The sequence below is a fragment of the Thermobia domestica genome, chromosome 18 (genome assembly GCF_964235325.1).
Source record: "Thermobia domestica chromosome 18, izTheDome1.hap1.1, whole genome shotgun sequence".
In the NCBI taxonomy this organism is placed as follows: domain Eukaryota; kingdom Metazoa; phylum Arthropoda; class Insecta; order Zygentoma; family Lepismatidae; genus Thermobia; species Thermobia domestica.
In genome coordinates this window covers 81,869,186-81,885,432 of record NC_137471.1, presented here as the reverse complement: position 1 = coordinate 81,885,432, position 16,247 = coordinate 81,869,186, and the positions used below count along the sequence as shown (strand labels likewise).

Below are 16,247 nucleotides of genomic sequence, written 5' to 3'. Positions count from 1 at the left end.
AATACATAAATAAAATATAAAGAAAGAAATATTTAAATACTATAAGAACGTGAAATGGTAATTGGATATTCAAGTTGTCATACATTACCCATACATTGCAATTATTATTATTATTATTATTATTATTTTAATTACAGTTAAGAGGCCTAATCCTTGGGAAATTAAAATACCGCTAATCTTCCAGTAATTGTGATATCTTCAAATAGATAAAAGATAATCGAAATGTGGAACAAAAGCGCCCTCCCCCCCTTTTTTTTTGCGTGAGGTGCGTACCGTTATCACGAGTCACCTAGTTGCTTTCCCTTTGCAGCCATTTAGAAATGTGAAAATAAATGTCGATTTTCTAAATGGCTGGAAACCGAAAGCAGGTCAGTGAGTCGTGATAACAATATCTCATGTAAAATAATATTGTCTAGGGCGCTCTTGTTCCACATTTCGAATACCTTTTATCTATTTGAAGATATTGCATAATTACTGTAAAATTAGAGGTATTTTAATTTCGCAGGGATTAGGCCCCTTACTATCCTGGTAATTGCTTACCAGAGGGCTCTTTTATTATTACTTCGCTCTGGTTGACAAATGATAGAATGAGTCTGAATGATGGAAGCCCGATGATCGAAGTAAACTGACTGATTGATACCTTGGTTTAACAAATTTGTTTTTTCTATTCGTGAATGCCTTTGTTTTTTACAACTAGCTTTGCTTTCTGGAAATTTTGGCACTATATTTTTTGAATTTTAGAAAGTTCAAATAATATTTCCTAATAAATATTGTGGTCTTATGTTTGTATATTTTTATTTTTTAGTTCAGTTTCGCAAAATCTGTGTTATTTGTCCAAATTACGATGGAAACGTTCATTTTTCTGTTTACACAACCTTGGCCTCAGATTACTCTCACTTTCGACTGCTTTGATTACTGTACACAAATACTTATATTGAAAATATGATTTTAAATTTTATTTTGTTCCCTTTTAATTATATAGAAAAACTTTATGCACTATTGTAATAAATTACTTTATATAACAATTATTATAGCTATTACTGTTTCTTATGGTTTCTTTTTAGGTAGACCCTACACCAATTCATAAATTTATGACTTCATTTTGAATAGGAATTAGCTAGCCCATTTCAAGCGTTGTTGCTTCGTGTATGTTTTTAGGTATTTATTATTATTATTATAGGCTTTAACGACTGTGCTCCCAGATGTTGCTGTAATAAAAATGGTGAGAATGTGGTAGAATGTTGTATACTGACATTAGAATAAAACTTATATAAGGTGAGCAACAAGCGCTGTAACAATTGGCGCAGACAGTACGCTGGAATTTATTTCGGGGGACGTCTAAATTCAATGAGGATAAATTATAATAGTATTTATAAAATCACCCCTGAAATTAGATTAAATTTACACATCGAGTTTTCGGGAGGGGGGGGGGGTAGCGGTCTGTTTCCCCATAACTAACTAACTTCGAACACCCCCCATTCGGTGCGACAATTGGACCGATAGCTCTAGTCTCAACGTAACATTAAGTTATCAACGAATTCACTTGCGGAAACCCCCTGATAGACAGTGTGCTATTTTATTGAATATAAGACAACCAGGTTTAGAGTTCAATAATTTAAAAATTCTTTTATCGTCCACATCACGTTTCTAACAAAGTTTCGAAGTTTAGGTTAAATTGAATGTGTACTACAGTTACTTTTAAGGTAGCCGTTAACCTCATGAGTATGTCTCGCATGATTCGCGATATTAAATGATAACACTTGCAAAAGTGCCTTACAAAATGGTGGTTCATATTTAAATAAATTTTATCTCCAAGAATGAATCAAGAGTAAACCTCATTATTTTTCTTAAACATTTCTTCTTATGGCGTCGAACCCATATAGCGCGGTATCTGAGTCAAATGCAGCAACGTGATCTACCAACGGGACGACTCTGCCTGGTCAAATTACAATCTTTCAAGACTTGTAAAACACTACCCACAAATGTAACTACTTCAATATTTGGCACAATCTCTTCCAGAGGAGATCCGTCAAGGACTGCAAACGGTTTCGTTTACAAACCACTACTAAAAATGAGAATCAGTGCGCTAATTATAACTGAGTATTTTTCTCGAGGAATGGGGCGAACTGTCATACACGTACTCAGCATCACAAACCATTCTTTAGCATAGTGTACACGTGCCACTACTACTTTATAATGAATGATAGTACTGAGTTAGACACGCATGCATGAAATTACTCCTTCGATAAGACACTTCCATCCCTACTCTCATGAATATTCGAAAACATTCTAGAGCAGAAAAAATTATCCCCTGCCATGGATGTAACTTCTTATTTTCACGAGGGCATAAATTTTAACCCATTTTAGTAATAATTTAAGTAACATCCCATGGTATTTGGGAAATCTAACACAAACAGCAATTCATTACTAAAGACTTTCGAAGCGTCACTTCTGAAGAAAGAACGAAATGAGCCCTATTCAAAAATTGATAAGAATGCACTTTGTGCAGAACAAGTGATTTTGGGTATGTTTCATCCCAAAATTGTATAAGGAGGGGAAAATATAATAAATAAATAAATGGACAAAGTGGGATTCCAACTAGGTTCAAAAGCTTTGAATCTCAACAAGAAGGAAGTTAACACGCATGGCCATCGAAACAATGCCTTTCAGTTCGATAGCTACAGAACTCCTCAAAACTTTTTTCTTTTTCTTTCAAAAAAACTAGTTTTCTTTGACTACAACGAAGTTTTCTGCGTTTGCCAAAGTTCTATTATGCTCTGTAATTATACTGTATTAATAAAAACGCTGAATATTTCAAACTACTAACGAAATGTGTTGGTAAGGCTTCACTTCCACGAGCCTCTTTGCATCAAATGCGCTGTTGCCAAACTGACAATATTTTGGGACTTTGAAAAATTAAAGCACGCAATTATATTTTAAACAAGTATACTAAAGGAACCAGATGTCGCATTTACCTAGAAGTTTTGCGCCCAGTTTTACGTAACACGATACTTTAGTAATGTTCTGCTAAATAAAACCGAGTATCCCACGTTTATGTTATGAGACTAAGAAAGATCGTGAGGATGATTATGAATGAAATGGTGGAATAAGAATATGGGAACTGGGTGTTTGTTCCCAGTTTTGGCTTTGGAACACAATTTGGATTACATTTACATACATGGACTGCGTTATAACAGGGTGTCTACTAAAATTCCACAATGAAATTGCGTGACGTTTTCTTCACCAAATCATAAAATTTCCGAACATTTTCAAGGGCAAATTTGGGTGCGAACTAGGCCGAATTTTCATCCATGCGATAGAAACGTACTTTGCTAGCGATTTGGTAGCGTGTCTAAAGCCAACCATAGACATTTTTGGTGGTGAATTTTGACGTTTCATAGAACGAAATTTTCCAATCTGTACTTACATTTGTACAGTTTAAAAAAATCGTGACCCAAAAGCTAAACTTCGTGACTCTCATGATTGTTTTCTGATTTCGTAACTTTCGCGACCGATAGACATCCAGTATGATAATAAAACTACAGTGAACCACCTCTTCACGTTAGTTAAATATGGCCATGTATTATTTTACGATGGGTTGTCAATTGGGGGACGCGGCAGAAGTCCTAAATGGCAGAAGTCCTAAAATGCAGAAGTCCTAAACGGCATTAGACCTAAAATGCACAAGTCCTAAAAATTATTTCGCGGCACAAGTCCTAAATGGCAGAAGTCCTAAAGTGCAGAAGTCCTAAAATGCAGAAGTCCTAAAGTGCAGAAGTCCTAAAATGCAGAAGTCCTAAAAGGCAGAAGTCCTAAAAATCATACCGAGGCAGAAGTCCTAAAGTGCAGAAGTCCTAAAAATCTCTTGTGGCGCTACCATCGCGTCCGTAAGAAGAATACTGTCAATCTGTTAGTCAAGTTTTAGATACACTGTTTCATATTACAGAGCCTTAGTTCTTACAAGTTATTTGTATAAATACATATTCTATCGTTCTGAAATAATAAATAAATAAATAAATAAATGAAGCCTATTGTCCTTTCTTACTCTTTCCATGATATATTTCTATGTTGACAAAATTTTAACCTTCTACCAAATGTGATTCCCAGATCTTTCATAATGTCTGTTTTTCTCTATTTCCACACCATTGACTTCATATTAGTAACATAATATTGTGTTTTAGTTATGTACGTCATAAATTTTGCTTTCCTTGTGTTGTTTTGAAGTAAATTATTTTTACACATATATTTCTTGTACAGAAGTCTTTCTGTAGCAAATAATTGTCATATTCGTAATTAACTACTCCTGGGATACGGCTGTTTCGGTGTAGGACGTTTTGGTGCAGGGCGTTTCGGTGTACGGATTGCTCGGTGTAAGGACGTTTAGGTGTGAGGCTGGTTCGGTGTAAAAGTTCTAATGTTTACACCGAAACGTCCACTCTTCAAAATGAAAATTATTCGTTAGGGAGAAATAAATTCACGAAGTAGAATATATAAATTAATCAATAAAATAAAAATTAAATGTTTCTGTAATTGGCATGGGTTACTTATTTATAGTGAGGCCCCTCGCTTCACTCTATGTCAGAACTTCTTATATCCTCAAATGTTATAATTATTAATTGATTGGGAAAACGTTTTACGGTAATGATATATAGTAAAAAAGTGTGTGATGCATAAACATTGTGTACACCACACACACCTTATTACGGCAATAACTGTGCACAAATCGCAAAATGCTGCACAATCTTTGAAAGAAAATTTTCAAACACAGATGGTTTTTCTTCCAATAACCGCTTTTATATCATGCATACCCAATAAGATTAGCAAATCTAGGAAAAGAAAACTGATTATGAATCAGTGATGAGATCTTAATTATATTATTACGGAGATGTAAATTCATGTTATAGTTGTAGAGGACAGTGTCAGAAAAATGTCTCAAGAAAATTTTTAACGGCCTAAAGAACACAACAAGAGGCTGAATCCTAACAGTTGTTCCTGCAGAAATTGTTTCTATTATGAGTTACTCTTTTGTTCTTAAAATAGGTCAAAGTTGAATTGTGACCACTCCACGAAACTAATAACAAAATGGACTTTGCATTAGACGCTTGAAGAAAAATCTCTTGGAACCATGATCTCACAAGACTTGATGTTAATTTTTCCGGATTTGATGCTTTTACAAGGATATCTTCAAATTTAAAGAGGTTGTGTTGGACTATAAGACCAAATGTTCCATTGTTTTCCTACAAAACAATTAAAAGTGGTGATAACAAAACACTATTTGCAGAAATTGAAGGCTGTATGATGTAGCTACGAGTCATAGAATTTACTGACTGTACCACCCTTTCTACTGTTTGTGTCCCTGTAAACACTAGAGTACGTCCCGTCTGCATTTAAAAATTAAACCTATTGATCAGAGTTATAAATATTTAATTTTCCAATATGTGTTGCTTCACATTCGCGACAAGTGCATTGGCATTGGCTTCTAGCTTTTTGGCTATAGATTTAATCAAACGTCCTGTTAAAATAAGTACAAAAAGGGGTTTCAAATCAGTCTGCACCTTCTCTCAGTAGCCCCTGCCAATTATAATTGTTCTTGGCTAAATGCAGAACATTTCAAACCAGAAGACTTTGTAATTGTAATCATCATATTGGATCCGCCAATTTGAATTTTATAATTTCAACGTCAGGTTCTGAATCACCTGTCCTAAAACCTCCTTGACAGTAAGCTGGTCGTATCATTTAATCTTGTATTTTAATGATTGCTTTCTGTTTATGCTTGGAGGCCACCTCTAACGTTCAAAGAGTGGTTTCTACCCTTAAACCCGCACCATTGCCAAAAATAAAATAAAAAAAGTGACGATTATTTTTTTGATATTCTACAAGTATGCAAAGTTTCATTCAAATCAGTAAATTACACTTCCATAAGTCTCGTTGTTAGTGCTGTTCAAATGGAAAAAATAAGTTAATTGGCGGATATGAAGTCAGAACAAAGAAAAAATACGCCGGTGTTACGAAGAGACTGAACAACGTTTGTGAAAATTACAAATCTGACGATGTGATTACAGTCTTAAAAGGAATTGTGTACAATTTTAGATTCTTAGTTGAGTGATTCTATGTAATTATATTTTTTTCAACAAAATTCCTTTGAGTTGAGATGAGTTGATTCTGACTTTAACGTCCCGTTCAGGAGTGAGGCTATATGAGACGTCCACATACTGATTAACGTGGAATCCGAACCACATGAGCTCTCACCGGAAATCGAACCCGGGTCTCCCACGCCAAAAATTCCTTTGAAGTATTATTCAGTTTGTATATATTATTACTGTGTCTCAGGAACTTTGTACAATATATTTATTTCAATTTAGAAATAATGCTGAATATTTTGCAGTAAATTTGATTATTATTCTATAAAACTCGCCTATGGACATCTCTGAATAGAAATTATTGTTGCGAATGGATTGGTGTTGTATTATCATCTTGTCTCAATAACAATGAGACTCAATAACAATGTTAATCAGTTTACACTATTCCAGAGTGGCTACACTATGACACTTCATGCCTGTTCATTACAAGCATATGATTAATGCAATCAAATATTAGGCTATACACCGAAACGTCCTTTACAGCAAGTGTCCTTACACCAAACCGTCCTTACACCGTAGCGTCCGTACACCGAAACGTCCTACACCGAAACATCCTACAGCGAAACATGCTACACCGAAACGTCCTACACCGAAACATCCTAAACCCTTACTCGTTATCATTATTAATAATAATTTTAGTGTTACTAACATAGTTGTTACCGTTGGAATTAAATACGTTCATATTGGTATTGTGGCAACTACTTAGTACTGAAATGCTTTATCGAATATTTAAGTCCGTAGTTTGTAGCAGGGTGGCCATAGAAGTTAATGGCTTATAGCCCATATTGCCTGACTGAAATTTTAGAGGATCTTTGAAAAGCAACTTAATTGAAATTAATGAGAAATATATATTTAAAATACATTTATTTAATATAAGAACATTACGTTTAATCAATTCCGCAACCATGGTTGAAGAAGGGATGTCTTAAAGTACGAACCATTGAAATAGTGCAGAAGCAATAGCTGAGTTTTTTTATAAACATATATATAAATGAAAGTATATTAGAATGTAACTAACTAGACTGGAAATGAAAGAATGTAACTCTCTCTCTCTCTCTCTCTCTCTCTCTCTATATATATATATATATATATATATATATATAAAATGAAAGTAACTATATTTGTAACTTAACAACACTTGAACCACCAGACTGATCTCGACAAAAACTTTCAACATAGATGAGGTTCGGGCCTGAGATGGTTTTATCATTTCACTTTGAAGGTGCAACTTGGAGGAAGGAAGTGCGGATATATATTAAAAATTATCGATCTTAGTGTCGAACCCATAGTTTTCGGGGTTGCTGAAATGAACACTGACATCTCCGATGAAGCTTAAATTCTAATTCAGCACTGCAACTTGGAGGAAGGAGAGGAAGATGTATAAAATGATCGAAAATGACCGCTATAAGTGTCGAATCCATAGTTTTTGGGGTCGCTGAGGTGAACAGTTACACTTTCGATGCCGTTTAAATTCAAATTTATTCCCGCAAATTGAGGGAGGTATATAAAAATGATGCAAAATAATTGATATTAGTATGAATCCATAGTTTTCGAGGTCGCTGAGGTGAACAGTGACACTTTCGATGCTGTTTAAAAAATTTTAATTTGTCCCCGCAAATTGAGGGAGGGGGTGGTATATTAAAATGTTGGAAAATAATCGATATTAGTGTGAATCCCTAGTTTTCAGGGCCACTGAGATAAATAGTAACATTTCCGATGCAGTTTAAATCCAAATTCAACGCCGAAACTTTAGGGAGGGAGAAGGGGGTGATATATAAAAAAATGATCAAAAATGACTGATATTAGTGTTGAATCTATAGTTTCTGGGATTGCTGAGATGAGCAGTGACACTTCTAATGCCGTTTAAACCCAAATTAAGCGCCGTGACCTGGGGACAGAGGAGGGGGTATATATATATATATATATATATATATATATATATATATATATATATATATGTGTGTGTGTGTGTGACCGATATTATAGTCGAATACATCGTTTTTGGGGTTGCTTTGATGAACAGTAACACTTCCGATGCCGTTTACATCCAAATTCATCTCCGCAACTTGGAGGCGGAGAGATATATAAAAATGATCGAAAATGACCGATATTAGTGTCGAATCCATAGTTTTTAGAGTCCGTGAAATGAACAGTAACACTTTCGATGCACTTTAAATCCAAATGCATCCCCGCAACTTGGAGGCGGATATATATATGATCCAAAGTGATCTATACTAGTGTTGAATTCATGGTTTTTGGGGTCCTGAGATGAACAGTGACACTTCCGATGACATTTAAATCCAAATTCAGCACCGCAACTTGTGGCGGGAGAAGATGTGGGTATATAAAAATGGTCGAAAATTGTTGATATCAGTGTCGAATCCATACTTTTCTGGGTGGCTGAGATGAACAGTGACACTTCCGATGCCGTTTAAATCCAAATTCAACCCCCATTATTACTCCTAAAGGGAGAGGATGACATGTAATAGTAAGTGAAAATGACTGATACTAGTGTCAAACTCATAGTTTTGGGGTCCCTAAGTTCACTGGTGACAGTGTTGATGCTCCTTATACCGAAAATGAAACTATTCTCCCCGTATGAAGAACGGATAATTTGCTAGTCTTTAAGAATAACAAACGGAAGTTTCACATATTATATTCTTTAATATATTTGTCGCTGCTCAAATTTACGCACTTATGCGGTGTATGTGTGTATATGTAAAGAAAATCGTTTCTGTTTTTGAGTTCTTCGAAAAGTATACAAATAATAAAGTGGTATTTTTATCAGAAAACTAAAAAGTGAAATTAAAAGATGTTGCATTAACTATTTTTCCTGCTAGCGAAATACGTTGTATGTATAGATGCTGCAGACACATTACAGCAAATAAGATTAGCATCAGGCGAATAAGTAGTTTTTAAATTACATTATCCGGGTTTTGCCAATATTTCCGAACAAAAGATTTTTTCCAATGGGTTCAAAATTTACAAAAATTTACACAGCGCAAGGAAGATTGAATTTTTGCGGGCTTATTTTTGCACGTAGAAGATTGAAATTTTGCACAAACATGCAGTCCACCGAGTAGTATTTACCAGATTTTTTCTTCAGGTTTCTGCGCTAAAACAGGGGGGGATCCAGAGGGTCAAAAAGTTGAAAAAAAGCATATTTTTACCCAAAAATCCCGTTTTCCCTCATTTTCCCGCCTTAGATACATGATGGAGACAAGTGAATGGTACCGCCTGAAAGGCAGTTCAATTCTGAAGACAATCATGTGCGACACATGGCCCTAGGGTAATTAGGGAAGTGTCAGGGAACTTTTACCAAAATATACTTCTGTATAGGGGAATTTTGGACATTTTCAGTATTATTTTTGCGGGCTTATTTTTGCACGTAGAAGATTGAAATTGTGCACAAACATTCAGTCCACCGAGTAGTATCTACCAGATTTTTTAAAATCAGATTTCTGCGTTAAAACAGTGGGGTACAGAGGGGCTAAACCTTGAAAAAGAGAAATTTTTACCAAAAAATCCCTTTCACGAGATTTTCCCGCCTTAGATATATAATGGGGACAAGTGGATGGCACTGCCTGAAAGGCAGTTCTATTCTGAAGAGAATGATGGGCGAAACATGGCGCTAGGGTAATTAGGGATGTATCAGGGAATGTTTAAAAATTTCCCTCTGTATACGGGAATATGGGACATTGTCGGTATTTTTTTTTTTTTTGGTGGGCTTACTTTTGCACCTGGAAAATTGGAATTATGCATAAACATTCAGCCTACCGTGTAGTATTTACCAGATTTTTTTCAGATCTCTGCGTTAAAACAGGGGGGTCCAGAGGGAGCTAAAATTTGAAAAAAGGATATTTAGACCCAAAAAATCCCGTTTTTCCTCATTTTCCCGCCTTAGATACATGATGGAGACACGTGAGTCATACCGCCTGAAAGGCAGTTCTATTCTGAAGAGAATGATGGGGGAAACATGACCCTAGGCTAATTAGGGATATCTCAGGAATTTTTTTACCTGAGATTATGGTGTTTTACGGTAATTTGGGGCATGGTGGGAATTCCTGATAAAATTTCTCTCGTCCTTGGTATTCAAGATAGAAACTTGAAATTTGGCACACACATTCAGTATACCAAGTACTATTTCTCAGATTTTTTTAGATGGCTACGTTCACACAGGGGGGGTCCAGGGGGGCCCAAAGTTCGAGAAAAAAAATTCCCTCCGAAATTTTCACTTTGACATTTTTCCCGCTTCTGGTATATGGTATGAGCATGTAAGTGGTACCATTTGAAAGCCAGCTCTATTCTGAAGAGAATGAGGTATGAACCATGATCCTAGCATAAATAGTGACGATGCAGTAGCTGCTTGACTGAAAGTCTAAACAATAGCCCAAAAACACAAGATCCCAAAAGGATTAATGGTCACCTGGCAATACATTCGGTCGCAGACAAAACCAACCCAAAAGCTTTAATGTCTAGAACAAAAGTCTACTAGATACATATTTTATGATTAAACATTAAATACACACTCTATGTACGAAAACGATGTATACATTAAAAGCTCAATAAATTTAAAATTGAAAGGACAATTAAGTTATTCAGTATAATTACTAGTTGATATGTAAAAGCGTAAAAATGAAATGAAATCTTTGAGTTTGACGTCCCAAGGTTATGCCGGATAGGCTAAAGGAGACGGTGATGATGAGAAATGAAGAAAATGAAGTAAGTGGGGGAAAACAGAAGAACCCCGAGGAAACCCACGCACACGGTGTTTGTCCACCACAAAGTTCACATGGCAGGAGTCGAGATCGAACCCGGGCCCAATGCACCAGAGGTGAACTCTCTATCACTGAGCCGCCGAAGCCCGATGTATAAGCGGAAAAAATAAACATATGTAACGATCACCTACGATCAGGACAGTATACAATGTGAGAATGAAAAAAAAATCGAATATTAAACAAAATAAAGCTGTGTTTTCCTACAAGTTAACAAGAAACCGTTGGAAAAGTTTCCGTGGCTGCATTAAGACATGGAACACAAGTTAAAAATTAACTTCCCAAGTAAAATTTAGTTACAGAAAGTAGTTCGTGACCTGAAAAACCAAGAACAGTAAGGAGTATTTAAACTTCGGGTTTTGAGGTCACGGAGGTCTTTCTAGGAGGGTCCTACTTTACGTTTGCCGAGGAGTTCTTGATTAACAAGCTGCCTCGATTTCGGAAGAGAGAGGCCCAGAGTTCAATTCAGTTTTATTCAGCTCCATAAGCCACGCAAAGAGTTTGCTGTGGGCTGTGACTGTTGCCTACCTCAGAGGTCCTGACATCCATACCGTTCTATATAGCTACGCAAAGAGGTTTGCTGTGGACTACCACTGATGCTCTCTTTAGAGGTCAAAAGTTCGATCCCGACTACGTAGCCACACAAAGAGGTGTGGCTCAAACCTGATCGCTACTCTAGGCTTGGAAGAGAAAGACGTGATGCATCTAGTGAATTGTAGTGCCTATAATTAGTATGCAATTAAAACAGTTATCGTGGGATATAAAAAGAACACGAGAAGCTGACTTCCAATACGAGGCCGAAACGTGTAAGTAGCCAGTAATGAAATTTAATGCATAAATGATAGATTCACTCTTAAAACAGTTCTAAGCGATATAGCCCAAGGCTTATCTTATGCCTGGCGTGTTATTTCAAATCATTTTGCTAATATGATAATCTTTGTAAGTCAAACAAAATATATATTATTTTAAACTCTGTTAAACTAACTTTTGTGACACACAGAGTTTGACCCTGGTTTAGCAGATACGCAGTAGTGACCAACAGATTCCCTTTTGTTGTATGTATATCTTATGTAAATAAACAATCATCATCATTATATATTTTCTGCCTTATTCCATTTTGCAATTGTTAAATAAGATTAACAAAAGTTTGTAAGAACTAATAGCGTTATATTAACAAAGGTTCACCAAGTAGTTTATAAAATAACTTCATCCTTATTTGATGGAATTGCAGGGGCTTATCGCCCATCCTTGTTAGGAAGAAGAAGCATATACAGTTTATTGCATTGCAGATAGCATACCCTACAGGGAAATTAAATTATAGGTCACACTCTATCACTGTACTACAACACCAAACTAGTAATATTCCAAGACAAGAACCATTGTCTTGTTCTACAAATAACACTAGACTAGCAAGTGATAACACAATACGTGTACAGAAACCAATACATAGTCATTCAGGGAGTAGCCAGCAAGTTATTCTAGAAGGCCTTGATTTTTACAAACTAAAAACAAATCTAAAGTTTCTTTCAAGATTATGAAACAATTAATAACGCATAGATACATACGTATTTCAGAAGTGCATATTATTATTATTAGTATTAGTATTAGTATTAGTAGTAGTAGTAGTAGTAGTAGTAGAATTAGTAGTAGTATATTTCATATATGTTACATTTCTGAAACTTGAGTCTTGAGAGTACGTGAAGTTAAATTCAAAGGTTATGTTACGGACGGCAAATGATGCCTTAACACCAAAAACACATTCCTGGCCGGGTCCGGGGGTTGTCTGTTTTATGTTTACTAAACGTGTTTAATAATTACAGCAAATGAAGGATGTTTATAATAGAATGTGAAAGAATACAGTTTTAAAAGAATTAAACTACGCCAACATGTTAAAATAATTAAAAGAACCTAATTAATTAGCCACTTTGTACTCTCATTTGCTTAACTGGAATAACCTAGGGCTAAAGGAAAAGAGTTTTCTGCCCAAATCTTATAAGCAGTGAGATATTTTAATATTATAGAAATTGACCCTCCTTCCCCTTAGAAGTGTAATTTTCAAGATCCTGAAACATATAGTATTTTATTACTTTTAGTTAAAAGTTCAAATACCGAGTTTCACGCATCTAGCTTAAACAAATCCTTCCTTAATTTATTTACATATTTTCTGAGTAAGTAATGGGGAATTCGAACATAAAAAAGTGCTCCCTTTGCTCTTTCCTTTTTATGTGTTCAATTTTCAGTTTTTTTTAAACAGGAAAGATTATATACCAAGTTTCATTTTACTAGCTTCAGAAACTTGCGAGATACACTACCCTTTAAAAAAATCTTGCCCCACCCGTTTTACGATACTTATTTCCAAAAATTCTTTCTTATGTCCCGATTTCATAAGAAAATTATATTTTATAATTAAAATTTAACGACTCTACTTGTAGTAGTATGCCCAAAAAATCACTCATCTTAACTCTTTTATATAAGAGTACAGAAGATAAATACAGTAAAACAAATGAATTTCCATGAACAGTTTCCGATTTCTTATAACTACCTGATTCGTACATTTCCCACAAGCTGTGATTTTAAATTTACGCTCTGTCAAGGTCCAGGTTTCAAAAAGGAACTAACTGGAAATATAATAATATTATGTATTTGTGTACATGTGTAATATGTATAAATTTATTGTCTTATTGAAGCTTTCGTAATCTGGAAATAAACTTTTGATTTGCTTTTAATATATAAAAATCATGCTCCCCTAGAAAAATTTGCAGGCTACACCCCTAAATGACTATGTAGTAATTTCTGCAAAAATGGCACAGGACCTAAAATTTAGGTCTAATGCCTATATTTTTAGGACTTGTGCCATTTAAGACTTATTAATGTCACCCACTGTATTGCATAATAAATGATCTTTGCTCAATTTTAAATTTACTGCGTTCTTTATGTATACAGTTGGTATTTAATGTTCACTCTTGAAATGTCTAGTGAGCTTTTGTCCTAATTAAGTAAACTTTGGTGGATTTTTGTCCTACTCTTAATAAAATACGCTCCGCACAGTATATATTGCAATTCTGAATGTTTGCTTGGTTTCAGAAGTCTGGTAAAATATGCTTTTTAAACATTTTTTTATTATTTATTTATTTATTTATTTATTTTTGTTTTAGGAATTTGTCTTGGGATTCTCGTATCTCCATTCGAAAGAAACGAATTTCTTAACAAATTATGTAATTAATTCTTAGAATGAAATAGGTTGTATTATATAATTCGTGTATAAGTGCAAAACAGATAGTGATAATAACGATCTTAGTAGTACAAATATAGCTGTTACTGTTGGAATTCGATACGTTCGTAACATTATTGCCAACTAGTTGCTGCATCGTCCCAATTTCGTGTGGTGGTGGCGAATTTCAGAACTAAAGCAAGTGAATGATAAAGGCACAAGTCCTAAATGGCAGAAGTCCTAAAAGGCACAAGTCCTAAAAATCATATCGCGGCAGAAGTCCTAAACGGCAGAAGTCCTAAAGTGCAGAAGTCCTAACCGGTATAACGGGAGAACACCCGAGAAGGGACATTTGGAGCGAGCCGAGATTGAACCAGGGACGAAGATACCAGCAAAACAGAGCTCTACAACTGAGCCACAGCGCCCCAAATTAAAATGTGATGTAACAACATTCCAAGAAATGAAAGTGTACATCTGACCATAAACCATAATTACGGTTTTAATATTAAATATAGAGCAATCACAAATTAGGGTACCGTATATCAGGGTGTCTACTCAGTTTCAATTTCAAAATTCCAGTATATTCAGGATAAATATCAGCAAAATTCCAGTACTTAATATAATAATTTTTTAAAAAGTTTTTCATCAGGAATAATCACACTTGATGATTGCAGGTTTGTAATTGTTTCAGCACCAAACGAATATTTTTTTTTAATAAACTTAGTTAGCATTAACTTCTCTAAAATACAAATGACTACGTATTACTCACGAAAGCGCTGCAATCTCTACACAAGCAATGTACCACATCCACAAGCATTAAAACTGGCCCTTACTTTCCCATCATTGGGCATACTTTTACTGACTAGTTTTCAACCTGTATACTGTACTTGAAACATTGCATATAATAAAATTAGAGGATGGGGGCGTACTGAGGAGAAAAAAGAAAAGCTGAAACTGAACACAATATTAGTAGAAAGGGGGAAGTTAGTGGTGACGATCTGCAACCCCAAGAGATGGTGTCACCTCTTAAAGCCGGATCATTAGGGAAAATCACAATCTATTATTTCAGTAACTGTACTGTATTACGTAAGTATTGTTGTTCTATAAAATCATTTTTTCATGAATTACACTACTTTCCTTTGGTCGACAACCTCAATTCATGACTTTCATGGCCCGTAGACACTCTGCTCGCAGGCCTGATACATTAAGCCAAGAGCTTTATTTGCATTATCTAAATATATTATTAAGTTACATTATAACTTGTATAAATAATTGTATATTATTCTATTCTAGTTAAAATGCAAGATTATTATTATCCTGAACTTTCGGAGTTCAAAAATACAGGATAGATAATAAAGAATGACAATTTTTGTAATTAATTTTCCAGTATGTGGATCAAAATTCCCGGACAATGTCCCGTTAAGAGGGTCCAGTATATTTTCAGTATCAAACTTAAATTCCAGTATTTCAAGTATTTCCAGTATCAGTTGACACCCTGTATATGAATGCTCAGTAAATGTCATTTCACATTCGCTCGAATCTGTCATGACAAACATATCTACATTATTATTATTATTATTATTATAGGTATAGAGATCAAGGCAAGGTTCTAGAACACAGGTCCCCCTTCCTATTTAACTGTAATAATGACCGAAAACAACGTGCCCTGCGGGGCTCCATCCCGCTTTCACTCGCTAATGCTCGTTCGGCAATACCAAGTGAATTAAATATTGGACTTGGTAAATGTTTAGCACACGAGGTCCAGAAATACGTAAAAAAACACGAAATTTACGGGAGAAATGCAAGATACAAATACTTAGACCTAACATACACTAACCTAATATTAACAGAAATATGCGGAATTCTATCATTTTTTCGGAAATTATGCTCGACTTCTACACTAATATTATCTAACATAAACTAACCCTACCTAACCTGAACTAACCTAATGTGCACAGAAACTACCGAAACTGTAACTTTTATTTATTTATTTATTTTTTTAGAAAACAATAGTTGGACCCCGTCTGCTAAACATTGGTAGAGAAAGAAACCAACCTAGCTACTAACCTATATGGGGGGACCTGTGCTCTAGAACCTTCCCGGCATCAATTTTCCAGTGCA

General features: G+C 35.0%; 1 protein-coding gene across 2 annotated transcripts in view; it reads right to left on the bottom strand.

Annotated features, from left to right (window-relative positions):
* Nucleotides 1-16,247, bottom strand: part of Usp10 (ubiquitin specific protease 10) — an 84,034-nt gene that overhangs the window by 66,374 nt on the left and 1,413 nt on the right. The window lies entirely within an intron of this gene.